The sequence below is a fragment of the Aquarana catesbeiana genome, linkage group LG02 (assembly GCF_042186555.1).
Source record: "Aquarana catesbeiana isolate 2022-GZ linkage group LG02, ASM4218655v1, whole genome shotgun sequence".
Classification (NCBI taxonomy): domain Eukaryota; kingdom Metazoa; phylum Chordata; class Amphibia; order Anura; family Ranidae; genus Aquarana; species Aquarana catesbeiana.
The window spans coordinates 703,301,809-703,316,855 of record NC_133325.1 but is presented as its reverse complement, the minus strand read 5'-3'; positions in this window follow the sequence as shown (position 1 = coordinate 703,316,855).

Genomic DNA, 15,047 nt, shown 5'->3' with positions numbered 1-15,047 from the left:
TATTGCGCCTTCACAGCCACACTGCTGTATAATGGAACACATACCTCCGCTGGTAATGTTCTTCATTGGCCTCTTTACCTCCATAGTACACTGTATATGCAAAGAGAAATGACACTACGTAGTGCAATACCGTTTATGCTCGATTTATTTTGTAATAGACGTATAGATATACACTTGCATTTACTTTAAAATTAGTTGGCAGTAAGAAACGGAAGTCTGTGATTCCCATGCATTCCACGGACCAAACAGGAAGTGATGAAATGATGCTATGGCTCCTCCCTACGCGTTTCATCATCAAGATGTCCTTGGGAGCAGTGCCATCTTCCTACACTTCCAGAAATATATACTCTGTGGTAGCCTAGTAACCCAATACAGTTTCATTAGCAGCCATTTTGTTGTAGACAATGTCCTTGCTTAATGCTACTATACGGGCAAAAAAGAGTGGCAATATACTCCGTCAATGGCCATGTTTGGTCAGGCCACTTAGGTTATTGTTATAGCTATTGCTATAGCTATTGTTTTAACTGTTATTTTCACTCCATATATGGCTGCGTCTGCCAGCTGGACAAAAACAATTGTTATTTTGGCAGCATAAAGAAGCATCAACCGAACCTAAACCCATGATAATACGAAGAGGGCACCACCAGCACACAAAGGATCTGCTTACCAGATGCCAGATACCAAAAGGCAAATTGATAGTCAACCGGATGGATAAACAGCTGATAAATAGAAGGGTGGATGTTCCGTCCCCACAATCTCACCAAGGGCTAAGTTTTATGTGTTGATCTTATCTTGGCCTCTGACCTCTTGCTATTCTGACTTTAGAAGCAAAAACTTTTTGTTCGGTTGATGCTTCACACTATTTGCTGGATTCACCATTTGTTATTTACCATCTGGTAAGCAGGTTCTCTGTTAGGTGTTGGGTGCACATTGATCTTTTCACTTGCAGTTGGCTATACTCACCTATACGATTTGCACCTATCAACTGTCATCTGGTTAAGAGGCCTTTAGTGTGGCATCCGTGGCTATCAATTTTTATAAACACTGGGTGTTTAATTAATGAAATTTTTTTTCTTATTCACTGTGTGAGTGTCACTCTTTTTTATTTAATCACCTATTTATTTGTCAGTATTACGCTATGTTTTCACCTTATTTTTTGGGATAAATGAATTTCCGTGGATTCGACATACATCTTATGTGAGCACGAATCACCATACCCCACTGTGACTGGTCTGCATAAAGGCCCAGGCCGGGTTAGGCCACCTGCCCGTTTTGGCTTGCAATCTGGTAAGCACGCCATTCATCAGTTGGGTTTATACACATTTTGTTTTGGCATATTTTTGATTATTAATGATCGGACAGTTGGGATTATTTTGGACTTTTATCAGTTATATCATCACCCTAAAAGGCTTTCCATGGAGATCAATATATTTTTGGATTCTTAATGAACTCTCACTATATGGACTATTGATTAGGATTTGAATATTCTTCACTAATTTTTCACATAGATTTTTTAGCGCATCATTTATTATTCTGTTTGCTGTGTTTACCTCACTGATTGCTGCAGCTTTATTCAAACAATTTTTTATGTTTATTCTTCTAGCGCAGTTTTTTTGTTTATTCTTACATAAAAATACATACAGTTACATACATAGTTCATAGAAATTGTATATGTATATATATATATATATATATATATATATATATATATATATATATATATATACAGTGCTGTGAAATAGTATTTGCCCCCATATGATTTTTTTATTTTTTTGCATAATTGTCACACTTAAATGACTAAGATCATAAAAACTAATTTTATTATTACACAAAGATAACCCGAGTAAGTACAAAATGCAATTTTTAAATGATGGTTTCATTTATTAAAGTGGAGTTCCACCCCCCCCAAAAAATGAGTAATGTTCTTTAAAAAAAATTAAAAAAAAACATTTGGAGAAAATTTTTTTTTTACTCACCTCTAAATGCCTGTTGCTAGGGGGTCCTTCGTAGTCTGCCTCCTTTGGTGCCTGGGCTCCTGACGTCACTTCCCATGGCACAGGAAGGGAGATCGCCTCTCCAACCTCCCTCTTGTCAATCATCTGGGCACACGTGACCGGTTCAAGATGATTGCAGGGCCAGTGACGACGCACGGCGCGGCTCGTGTATGCGCAGTGGGTTCCCGGCTGTGAAGCCACAGCCGGGCGCCCACAGTCAAAATGCCGGCGCCGACGAGCAGAGGGGGGGGATGAGCGGGGCTTCGATCCCCCGCATCGCTGGACCCTGGGACAGGTAAGTGTCCAATTAAAAGTCAGCAGCTGCAGTATTTGTAGCTGCTGACACTTAAATTTTTTTTTTTTCTAAATGGGAACCCCGCTTTAAGGCAAAAAAGCTGTCCAAACCTGCCTGGCTTTATGTGAAAAAGTAATTGCCCCCTAAACCTAATAACTGGTTGTAGCACCCTTGGCGGCAACAACTGCAATCAAGCAATGAGTCTTTCACATTGCTGTGGAGCAATTTTGGCCCACTCTACTTTGCAGGATTGTTTTAATTCAGTGACATTGGAGGGTTTTCCAGCATGAAGGGCCTGTGTAAGGTCATGATACAGCATCTTAATTGGATGTAGGCCCGGGCTTTAACTAGGCCACTCCAAAGCCTAAATTTTGCTTTGTTTGAACCATTTGGAGGTGGAGTTGTTGTTCTTTTTCAGATCATTGTCCTGCTGCATAACCCAAGTGCACTTGAGCTTGAGGTCACGAACTGATGGCCAGACATTCACCTTCAGGATTTTCTGATAGAGCTCAGAATTCATGGTTCCATTAATTATGGTAAGTCGTCCAGGTCCTGAAGCTGCAAAGCAGCCCCAGACCATCACGCTACCATCACCATGTCTTACTGTTGGTATGATGTTCTTGTTTTGAAATGCTGTATTAGTTTTATGCCAGATGTAATGGGATGTACACCTTCCAAAAAGTTACATTTTTGTCTCATCAGTCCACAGAATATTTGCCTAAAAGTCTAGCAAACATCAACAATATACGTTGTTCGAGGCAAATTCGAAAGCCGCCTGAACACCGTTAACATTAACATGGGACATTAACATGAAAAATCAAAAGTGCTCATTTTAAAGGCTTATAAGCAAGTTATTGTCATAAAAGGTGTTTGGGGACCTGGGTCCTGCCCCAGGGGACATGTATCAATGAAAATTTTTTTTACCCGGTTATAGTTTTATGCCAGATGTAATGGGATGTACACCTTCCAAAAAGTTACATTTTTGTCTCATCAGTCCACAGAATATTTGTCTAAAAGTCTTGGGGATAATAAAGTAGGGATGGGCGAACGGTTCGGCCGGAGCATAAGATCGGGCTGAAATTTGGCTGTTCGGATGTTCTAGCGAACAACGAACAATATGCGGTGTTCGGGGCAAATTCGAAAGCCGCCGGAACACCGTTAAAGTCTATGGGACATTAACGTGAAAAATCAAAAGTGTTCATTTTAAAGGCTTTTATGCAAGTTATTGTCATAAAAAGTGTTTGGGGACCTGGGTCCTGCCCCAGGGGACATGTATCAATGAAAAATTTTTTACCCGGTTACATAAACAAGTGGCCCGCCCCCCTCTGACACCACAGGGAAGCCCCCGTGTGTGGGAGGGGTCACCTGGGTACGTCACCCTGTGGCCCCACCGTCTTTTACAAAAGAACTGTCATACACATGGTGCCTCCCATGGAGGCAGATTGGTGGCGGTCTGCGGGTTTATTTTTTTAAGTTTTTTGGTCCTTTGGCGGAGCGAGAGAAGAAGATGAATGGACTTCGTGGGACATTTTTATTTTTTATTTTTTTAAAAAGGACTTGTCCCAAAGTGTGTCTTGTGTTTTTTTTTTTTTAATTTGACAATTTTTTTGTGAAATGGTCAGGGTACAATGTACCACATTACCATTTCAAATGGGGGGGGCGGGATCTGGGGGTCCCCTTGTTAAAGGGGGCTTCCAGATTCCGATAAGCCCCCCCACCCACAGACCCTAACAACCACCGGGCAAGGGTTGTGGGGATGAGGCCCTTGTCCCCATCAACATGGGGACAAGGTGCTTTGTGGGGCTACCCCAAAGCACCCTCTCCATGTTGAGGACATGTAGCCTGGTACAGTTCAGGAGGGGGGCGCTCTCTCCCCCCTCTTTTCCTGCAGCCTGCCAGGTTGCGTGCTCGGATAAGGGACTGGTATAGATTTTTGGGGGGACCCCACGCAATTTTTTAAAAATTTTGGTGCAGGGTTCCCCTTAAAATCCATACCAGACCTGAAGGGTCTGGTATGGATTTTGAGGGGGACCCCTAGGCCATTTAAAAAAAAAATGGTGCAGGGTCCCCTTAATATCCATACCAGACCTGAAGGGCCTGGTATGGAATTTATGGGGGGACCCCCACGCAATTTTTTTTTACATTTTGGTTTGGAGTTCCTCTTAATATTTATACCAGACCCAAAGGGCTGGGTAATGGACTGGGGGGATCCCATGCCATTTTTTTCAATGATTTTTATCTGTATTGCCGAGACCCAACAATTCACTATAGCCACTAATACTTATAAATGACTTTTTTCCTTTAGAAATGTCATTTTGTGCAGGGACTGTTCTAAACACAGGAAAAATGCACCACTTTACAGGCATACTATAGACACCCTCCAGGTACAAAATTTAAAGGAATATTTCACTTTTATTGTTTCACTTTAAGGATTATTAAAATCACTGCTCCCAAAAAAACAGACGTTTTTAAAACTTTTTTTGCATTGATACATGTCCCGTGGGTCCCCAAACACTTTTTATGACAATAACTTGCATATTAACCCTTAAAATTAGCACTTTTTGATTTTTCACGTTCGTGTCCCATAGACTTTAACGGTGTTCGAAATTTTTGCCTGTTCGCATGTTCTGGTGCAAACCAAACAGGGGGGTGTTTGGCCCATCCCTATAATAAAGATGCTTTTTGGTAAATGTGAGATGGGCCTTTGTTTTTTTTTGGTCAGCAGTGGCTTTGGCCTTGGAACCCTCTCATGAATGCCATTTTTACCCAGTCTCTTTTTTATTGTTGAATCATGCACCCTGATCTTACCTGAGGCAAGTGAGGCCTGCAGTTCTTTAGATGTTGTTCTGGGTTCTTTTGTGACCTCACAGATGAGTCATCCTCATGCTCTTGGAGTATTTTTTGTAGGCCGGCCACTCCTGGGGAGGTTCACCACTGTCCCAAGTTATCTCCATTTGTGGATAATGGCTCTCCCCGTGGTTCACTGGAATTCCAAAGCCTTAGTAATGGCTTTGAAAACCTTCCTACAGCGATACAAGTTTGTAATCTGTTTTGAATTTTTTTAGATTGTTGAATGATGTGTGGCTTTTTGTGATCCGTTAGGCCTGGGTCTGGCAAGTCAAATTTAACTCATTTTTCCAAAAAATTGTGGTTAATCACAGTTCATTCATGATTCAGCATGGGAGGGGGCAATTACTTTTTTACATAGGGCCAGGCAGGTTTGAACAGCTTTTTTCCCTTAACCACTTCAGCCCCGGAAGGATTTACCCTGACCAGTGCGTTTTTTGCGATTCGGCACTACGTCGCTTTAACTGACAAGTGCGTGGTCGTGCAACGTGGCTCCCAAACAAAATTGACGTCCTTTTTTCCCCACAATTAGAGCTTTCTTTTGGTGGTATTTGATCACCTCTGTGATTTTTATTTTTTGCGCTATAAACAAAATAAGAGCGACAATTTTGAAAAAAACACATTATATTTTACATTTTGCTATAATAAATATCCCCCAAAAATATATAAAAAAACATTTTTTTTCCTCAGTTTAGGCCGATATGTATTCTTCTACATATTTTTGGTAAAAAAAAATTGCAATAAGCGTTTATTGATTGTTTTGCGCAAAAGTTATAGCGTTTACAAAATAGGGGATAGTTTTATGGCATTTTTATTAATATTTTTTTTTTTACTAGTAATGGCGACGATCAGCGAATTTTGTTGTGTCTGCGACATTATGGTGGACATGTCGGACATTTTTGACACATTTTTGGGACCATTGTCATTTATACAGCAATCAGTGCTATAAAAATGCACTGATTTCTGTGTAAATGACACTGGCAGTGAAGGGGTTAACCACTAGAGGTCAGGGAGGGGTTAAGTCAGTACTAGGGATGTGTTCTAACTGTAGGGGGGATGGGCTGTGTGTGACACATCACTGGTCTCTGCTCCCGATGACAGGGAGCAGAGATCAGTGACACTGTCATCAGGCAGAACGGGGAGATGCTGTTTACACCCATTCGTCCTCTCCATGAGGTGATCGCGGGTATCCCCGCAGCGATCGAGTCCGCGGGACCCGCAACCAGACTCACGAAGCTCGCAGCAGGCGCTGCGGGTACGTTACTTTGCGCAGTCGTGCCATTCTGCCAACATATATCTACAGGAGGCAGTCGGCAAGTGGTTAATAAATGAAATAATAATTTAAAAACTGAATCAGGAAGGGGGCAAATACTTTTTCACAGCACTGTGTATATATATATATATATATATATATATATTAGATATATAAAGTGACATTGATGAAAAAATGTTTTTAGTTAGAATAAGAGGTAATATAGTGTTTTGGTGTTAATACCCTGGTTTGGATAAATGCTGGTGGCTTATAAGATATTTCAGAGGGTTCTTTTGAAAATTTGTGATAAAACTATTTAAGTATATATATCTATATTCATGCCTTCTGGTTGGAGGGTGTTTAACAGAACTATCCATCTTGTTTCATTCTGTGAAATTATTTTTTCTTTTTGTTGTCACCTCTGCAGTGCCCTGTGATTTTATCTATACCATAGAAGGTCATGCCCGATGGGTCTCTTTGGTGGTATTTTCTAAAATGTCTTGACACACTATGTTTCATAAATCCATTTTTGATGTTGCAAATGTGTTCCCGATTTCTGACTTATAATGGCTTAGTTGTTCTCCCAACATACTCTAGCCGACATGGATATTCCAGGACATATGTCACATGTGTACTATTGCATGTAATTAATTTTTTATTTTTATATTCTTTTCCCGTGGATATAGATCTAAAGGATTCTTTCTTCTTACTTGTTCATTGGCTCACCCTACACGGTAGACATTTATTGCATTTGAAGAAGCCTTTCAAGTTGGGAAATACCCTGATTTGTTTTGGAACGTCTAGTGCATTATGAACAAGATTATTTCCTAGGGTGGGTGCTCTTCTATAGATAAAGGTGGGTTGTGATGGGAGAAGTGTTTTTAGTGTATTATCTGATTTTAAAATTGGCCAGTGCTTTTTCACAACTTTCTTTAGTTTTTTACATTGTCTGTTGAAACCTGTGAGGAAGGCTGTTTCCATGTTTTTACTATGTTTCTATTTCCTCTTACTGTTTAGCATAGTTTCTCTGTCGATCTTTTTTACTTGATTACTACCGTATTTATCGGCGTATAACACGCACCGGCGTATAACACGCACCCCAATTTAGGAGGGAATTTTAAGGAAAAAAAAACTTTTAGGAGGGAAGTTGAAGGAAAAAAAACTTACATTTAAATGCCCATCATTGTAGCCTTCTCAGTGCAGCCATGTCAGTGCAGCCTTCCCCAGTGCAGCCTTGTTAGTGCAGCCATGTCAGTGCAGCCTTCTCAGTGCAGCCTTGTTAGTGCAGCCTTGTCAGTACAGCCATGTCAGTGCAGCCATGTCAGTGCAGCCTTCCCCAGTGCAGCCTTTCCCAGTGCAGCCTTTCCCAGTGCAGCCTTCGATCCCCTGTCCTGAGCTTTAAAATCGCCGACCGCGATTTGAAAATGGCGCCGCCGGCGCCGAAATACACCGAGCCGGTCCTCGGCTCTTTCCGGCGGCTCTCGTTCACTTTCGGCTCCACTCGTAGTCCCGAGCGGAGCTATCCGAACCTAGCCGAGTAGGTTCGGATAGCTCCGCTCAGGACTACGAGTGGAGCCGAAAGTAAACGAGCCGAGGACCGGCTCGGTGTATTTCGGCGCCGGCGGCGCCATTTTCAAATCGCGGTCTGCGATTTTAAAATTGTGACAGCTCGGGATCGCAGGGGATCGGCGTATAACACGCACCTGCGACTTTCCCCTGATTTTAAGGGGAAAAAAGTGCGTGTTATACGCCGATAAATACGGTAATTGTTTCCAATTTTCCTCTTTTATAACCTTTTTCAACAAATCTTTGCATCAATATTTTGGCTTGATTTTCATAGTCCTTTTGGTCACTGCGATTTCTATATATCCTCATGGATTGCCACTTGGGTATATTTCCTATCCATTTTGTGTGGTGGCAACTTCTTGTGGGTATGTACCCGTTTTGATCTGTTTGACATATGTTCTGTTATGCAGTTTTCCATTTTCTTTTTAAATTTGTAGATCCAGGTAGTCTATGCTGTATTTACTCCAGTTACCAGAGAAAGTGATCCCGTATGTATTCTGGTTGATTTCGTCAAAAAATTCTTGTAATGATTTCTAGTACCTTTCCATATTATTAAAATAGCATCAATATATCTACGGTTTAATTTTAAGTTTGGCCTTTCTACACCGTAGACTTGTTCTTCTTCCCATCTGTTTATACATATATTTGTCACATTTGGTGCATATTTGGCTCCCATGGCTACTCCTTTTGTTTGTACTTAGTGGCTTCCTTTGTACCAAAAATACCGTATTTATCGGCGTATAACACGCACTTTTTTCCCCTTAAAATCAGGGGAAAATCGCAGGTGCGTGTTATACGCCGATCCCATGCGATCCTGAGCTGTTACATCTTCAAAATTGCCGACCGCGATTTGAAAATGGCGCCGCCGGCACCGAAATACACAGAGCCGGTCCTCGGCTCTTCTCGGCGGCTCTCGTTCACTTTCGGCTCCACTCGTAGCCCCGAGTGGAGCTATCCGAACCTACTCGGCTAGGTTCGGATAGCTCCGATCGGGACTACGAGTGGAGCCGAAAGTGAACGAGAGCCGCCGGGAGGAGCCGAGGACCGGCTCTGTGTATTTCGGAGCCGGCTGCGCCATTTTCAAATCACGGTCGGCGATTTTGAAGCCCAGGATGGCAGGGATAGAGGATCGAAGGCTGCACTGGGGCAAGGCTGCACTGGGGAAGGCTGCACTGACAAGGCTCCACTGGGGAAGGCTGCACTGACAAGGCTGCACTGGGGAAGGCTGCACTGACAAGGCTGCACTGGGGAAGGCTGCACTGACAAGGCTGCACTGGGGAAGGCTGCACTGGGGAAGGCTGCACTGACAAGGCTGCACTGACAAGGCTGCACTGGGGAAGGCTGCACTGACAAGGCTGCACTGACAAGGCTGCACTGGGGAAGGCTGCACTGGGGAAGGCTGCACTGACAAGGCTGCACTGGGGAAGGCTGCACTGACAAGGCTGCACTGACAAGACTGCACTGACAAGGCTGCACGGACATGGCTGCACTGACAAGGCTGCACTGACATGGCTGCACTGGGGCAAGGCTGCACTGAGAAGGCTGCAATGATGGGCATTTAAATGTAAGTTTTTTTCCCTTCAACTTCCCTCCTAAAAGTTTTTTCTTCCTTAAAATTCCCTACTAAATTGGGGTGCGTGTTATACGCCGGTGCGTGTTTTACGCCGATAAATACGGTAATTACTACTCATAGCCATCTCCTGACCTTCCAAAATGTAATTTATTTGTTCTTGTTTCATGTCAGTATGTTTTTATGCTGTCTTTTAAATATGATCTCCCTTCTGGTACCAGTGGTTGCAGGTATTGGTCCAGATATTCTAACCTTGAGAATAGTGAGTCTATACTGCTAATAATAGGTCTCCCAGGGGTTTCTCTTGATTCCTATGAATTTTTAATAATAGATTACAGGTGTTTTTGCTGCCTCTGGTGCTAGGTATCTTGCTTCTTTTTTTATTTAGGATTCCTCTATCCTTTCCTTTCCCTAAAGATATTTTCAGTTTTTTCTCATACTCCTTTTTTGGATTTATCTTGAGTTTTTTGTATGTGCCTTCCACCTTTAGTAGATTTTCCATTTCTGCTTCGTAATCCTTCTTGTTAAGGATTACCAGACCCCCTCTTTTGTCTGCTGGGGGTATAATCACCCCTTTTTTCTTTACTATTTTCCTAATTGTCATCCAGGTATTACCTTCTCTGGTCCTCCCCACTTCTCTATTCTTAATATCTTCCTCCACCATTTTCTTGAAAACTTCTAGAATATCAGTGTGTGTGGTTTTTGGGTTAAATATTGATCTGTTTCTTAACGTGATATGTTTGAAACCTGTTTTTTCAGATTTTGCTTGTTCCCCCTTTTACAATGTGAAGAATTTTTTAATATTCAATTTTCTGATAAATTTTTGCAAGTCTATATATGTCTCAAATTTGTCCAATTCTTTGCTGGGTGCATATTTAGGTCCAAGGTCCAAAATTTAAATTTCCTCCTGTGCGTTCAGAAAGCACACTGGATGCAGGGCAGGTCAGTAGCTCACTTGCATATTGAGCAAGTTCTGGCCAGTGGTCCATCCTCAAGACCCAGTAACCCAGTGGATGCTCTGTTGGAAAGGTCTCCAAGTCTGCTCTTGCCCCCTAGATATTCCTGCACCATGTAATGCAGACGCTAGCAATGGTTGCTTGAACCGATCAGACCTTGGTGCTGAGGACTGAAAATTTGTTTAAAGGCATTGGTCAGCCAGCCACCTTCTCCACTGCTCTTCCTCTGAATGAACGAAGCCTCAGCAACATGTTGTACAGCACTAAGAAATTGTAACCTCCCAGGGTCTGGAAATGCGTTGCACAAACCTTTCTTCAAGGTCTCCTAAAGATGTTTCATCCTCTGCTCCCTCTGCGAAGGCAGGATGAGTTCTGCAACCTTACCCTTGTAATGTGGATCAAGAAGGGTTGCCAGCCAGTAATGACCCCTCTCCTTGATTCCACGAATCCCAGGGTCCTTTTGCAGACTTCCCAGAATCAGGGAGGCCATGAAGCGTAAGTTTGCAGAGACATTCGATTCTGAGTCCTCTGGGTCACTAAGGATCACATGTTCCGTAACTACCTCCTCCCAGTCACGTACAACTCCTTGGGTTTCTGGGGACTGAAAAACATCCCTTGAAGACTGCTGCTCAGTGTTATTCTCTACATCCATGCTGATACAATCCTCCTCCTCTTCCTCCTCTTCTTCCTGTGTGTTTGGCGGGCCCGCAGGAATGCTATCTGGATAAAGGGGGCCTTGAGAGGTAAGGAAGTCCTCCTCTTCCTCCTGTTGTTCTGCCTCAAGTGCCCTGTCCATGATTCCACAAAGCGTGTGCTCCAACAGGAAAACTAGAGGGACAGTGTCACTGATGCATGCATCATTGCTGCTCACCATCCTTGTGGCGTCCCCAAATGGTGACAGGACAGTGCATGCATCCTTGATCAGTAGCCATTGGCGTGGCGAAAATAAGCCAAGCTCCCCTGACCCTGTCCTGGTTCCATACTCGCACAGGTACTCATTGATGGCCCTCTGCTGTGTATGCAGCCACTGCAGCATTGCCAACATTGAGTTACACCTGGTGGGCATGTCACAAATGAGGGGGTTGGTGGGCATGTTGCATTCCCTTTGAATGTCAGCCAGCCAAGCACTGGCATTGTATGACCACAGACTTTTCTGGCCTGCCTCAGGAGATTCTGTAAGCCTGGGTACCTGCTCAAGAACCGCTGCACCACCAAATTCAGGACGTGTGCCAAACCTGGAACATGGGTCAAGTGTCCCTGTCAGAGGGCGGAGAGAAGGTTGGTGCCATTGTCGCATACAACCATTCCTAGCTGAAGCTGGCGTGGCGTCAACCACCTCTGAGCCTGCCCCTGCAGAGCTGACAGAATCTTTGCCCCAGTGTGGCTCCTGTCCCCTAGGCAGACCAACTCAAGCACCACATGGTCTTTTTGTCTGACTGCTTGTGTAGCCCCTTGAACGCTTATGGAGCACCGCTGGTTCAGAGGACAAATCTGCAGAAGAGGCCATAGAGGAAGAAGAAGAGCAGGGGGTGGAGAAGAGAGCCGTGGCAGAATCATCACTAGCATTTTGGAGGCGTGGTGGCGGAATGAGCTCCAACAACACTGAACCCTGTCCTGCATCCTTCCCAGCTGACAGCAGAGTTACCCAGTGCGCCATGAAGGAAAGGTAACGCCCCTGCCCATGTCTGCTTGACCATGAGTCAGTGGTAATATGAACCTTACTGCTGACCGCCCTGTCCAACCAAGGCCAAAACATTGCCTTCCACATGCCAGTAGAGAGCTGGAATGGCCTTCCGTGAAAAGAAAAGGGGCTTTGGAACCTGCCACTGAGGTACAGTACATTCCACAAATTCACGAAAGAGGGCAGAGTCTATCAGCTGAAAAAGCAGCAGTTGCAGTGCTAGCAATTTGTCCAAGCTAGCATTTAGATACTGAGCATGTGGATGGCTGGGACCAATATTCTTTTTACTGTTCAGCAACTGGGGTAGGGAAAATCAGATGGAGGTGTACTGCTAGCAGATTGGCTACAAGAACTTGGGACACCTATTGCTATACCTTTATTCCTCTCAGTGCAGGTTTTTGAGAGGCCTGGAGGTATAGTAGGGTTGGAGATCCCAGAGCAAGGAGATATGTCTGGTCAAGCGTGTGGTGCCCAAGCGGCTGCTGTTCTGGCCATGCTTGATCCACTTCAGACATGGGTTGAAAACAGCAACGGTGCGATCTGCTGCACATGTGTCGAAAAAGGCCCACACCAAGGAACTTTTAAAAGTTAGCGGAGAGTCAGCAGCGCCCTGCACCTGCGGAGCTCTGCGGTGTGATGGAATAGAATGGCTGCTCTTAAGTTGCCTCCTAGAGGACATCCTGCCTCGTTGGAGTTGTGCTTCCTCCTCCGCCTCCTCTCTTCTCTCAGGCATCCAAGTACAATCAGTGACCTCATCATCCCCTCCCTGCTTGTTACTGGAGCAAACTTGACGGTATGCTGCAGCTGGGGGAACATGACTGACAGTTTCTTGTCCTTCTTGGGCACCCCCTCTCTCTAGGCTCACATTACTCCTTTCCTCAACCTGGGAACCAACATCGGAGCCTTCAAATCGCTGCACATTCTCCAGCAGCATGTACCCGACACTGTGGTCGAATAATTCTGGGGACTCCTCCATGCATGATGGTGGGGCTACGGAAGGAGTGACAAGGAGCCAGTGGACTAGGCCACTTTGGCAGCTTTGGAAGGCAAACTACTGTGAGCCTGGGTGACAGAGGATGAGAAGGATGAGGATGGCTTTATTATCCACTCCACCAATTCTTCTGCATGTTCTGGCTCAATAACACGGCCAGCAGCAAAAAAAAAAGGACAAGCGTGCCCCATGGCCACCTGCAGAGGATGCACCATGTCCACGACCAGCACTGTTGACTGTAGACACAGAGGCTGGTTACCCTCTTTTAGTGGCCTTTGAGCGTCTGCCTCTCCTTGGTGGCCTTGCGGACATGATGTATTTTTTGTTTTGCAACACCACACTACACTGTATAAGATACTGTGTACAGCGCCTGAAGTGTATTAGAAACTGTACACACTGTATTAGATACTGTGTACACCACCTGCACTGTATTAGAAACTGTACTATGGCTGCACTGTATTGTGTACTGTGTACACCACCAGAACTGTAGTAGAAACTGTACAGACTGTATTAGATACTGTGTACACCTCCTGCACTGTATTAGATACTGTACTATGGCTGCACTGTATTGTGTACTGTGTACACCACCACCAGAATTGTAGTAGAAACTGTACACACTGTATTAGATATTGTGCACACCACCAGAAAAGTAGTAGAAACCGTGCACACTGTATTACAGTTGTGCTCAAAAGTTTACATACCCTGGCAGAATTTATGATTTCTTGGCCCTTTTTCTGAGAATATGAATGATAACACAAAAACTTTTCTTTCACTCATGGTTAGTGTTTGGCTGAAGCCATTTTTTATAAATCAACTGTGTTTACTGTTTTTAAATCATAATCACAACAGAAACTACCCAAACGACCCTGATCAAAAGGTTACATACCCAGTTCCTAATACCGTGTATTTGCCCCCTTTAAAATCAATGACAGCTTGAAGTCTTTTGTGGTATTTGTGGATGAGGCTCTTTATCTTCTCAGATGGTAAAGCTGCCCATTCCTCTTTGCTAAAAGCCTCCAGTTCCTGTAAATTCTTGGGCTGTCTTGCATGAACTGCACGTTTGAGATCTCCCCAGAGTGGCTCAATGATATTGAGGTCAGGAGACTGAGATGCCCAATCCAGAACCTTCACTTTATTCTGCTGTAGCCAATGACAGGTCGACTTGGCCTTGTGTTTTGGATTATTGTCATGTTGGAATGTCCAAGTACATCCTATGCGCAGCTTCCTGGCTGATGAATGCAAATGTTCTTTGAACACTGCTGATTGGACTTCTCTATTCCTTGGATATCTTTTTATATCCCTTTCCTGTTTTATACAGTTCAACTACCTTTTCCCACAGATCCTTTAACAATTCTTTTGCTTTGCCCATGACTCAGAATCCAGAAACGTCAGTGCAGCACTGAATGAAAGATGCAAGGGTCTGTCAGGAGTCCAGAAACTCATTGACCTTTTATACACACACACTAATTACAAGCAAACAGATCACAGGTGAGGATGGTTAAGTTTAAAAGAAATTCGAACCCCTTTGTGTCAACTTGTGTGCATGTTATCAGGCCAAAATCACCGGGGTATGTAAACGTTTGAGCAGGGTCATTTGGGTCATTTCGTAAATGACACTTTGCTACAATGAAAAGTAGTGAGTGTACAGCTTGTGTAACAGTGTAAATTTGCTGTCCCCTCAAAACAACTCATCACACAGCCATTAATGTCTAAACTGCCGGCAACAAAAGTAAGTACACCCCTAAGTGAAAATGTCCAAATTGGGCCCAATTAGCCATTTTCCCTCACCGGTGTCATGTAACTCGTTAGTGTAACAAGGTCTCAGGTGTGAATGGAGAGCAGGTGTGTTAAATTTGGTGTTATCTCTCTCACTCTCTCATACTGGTCACTGGAAG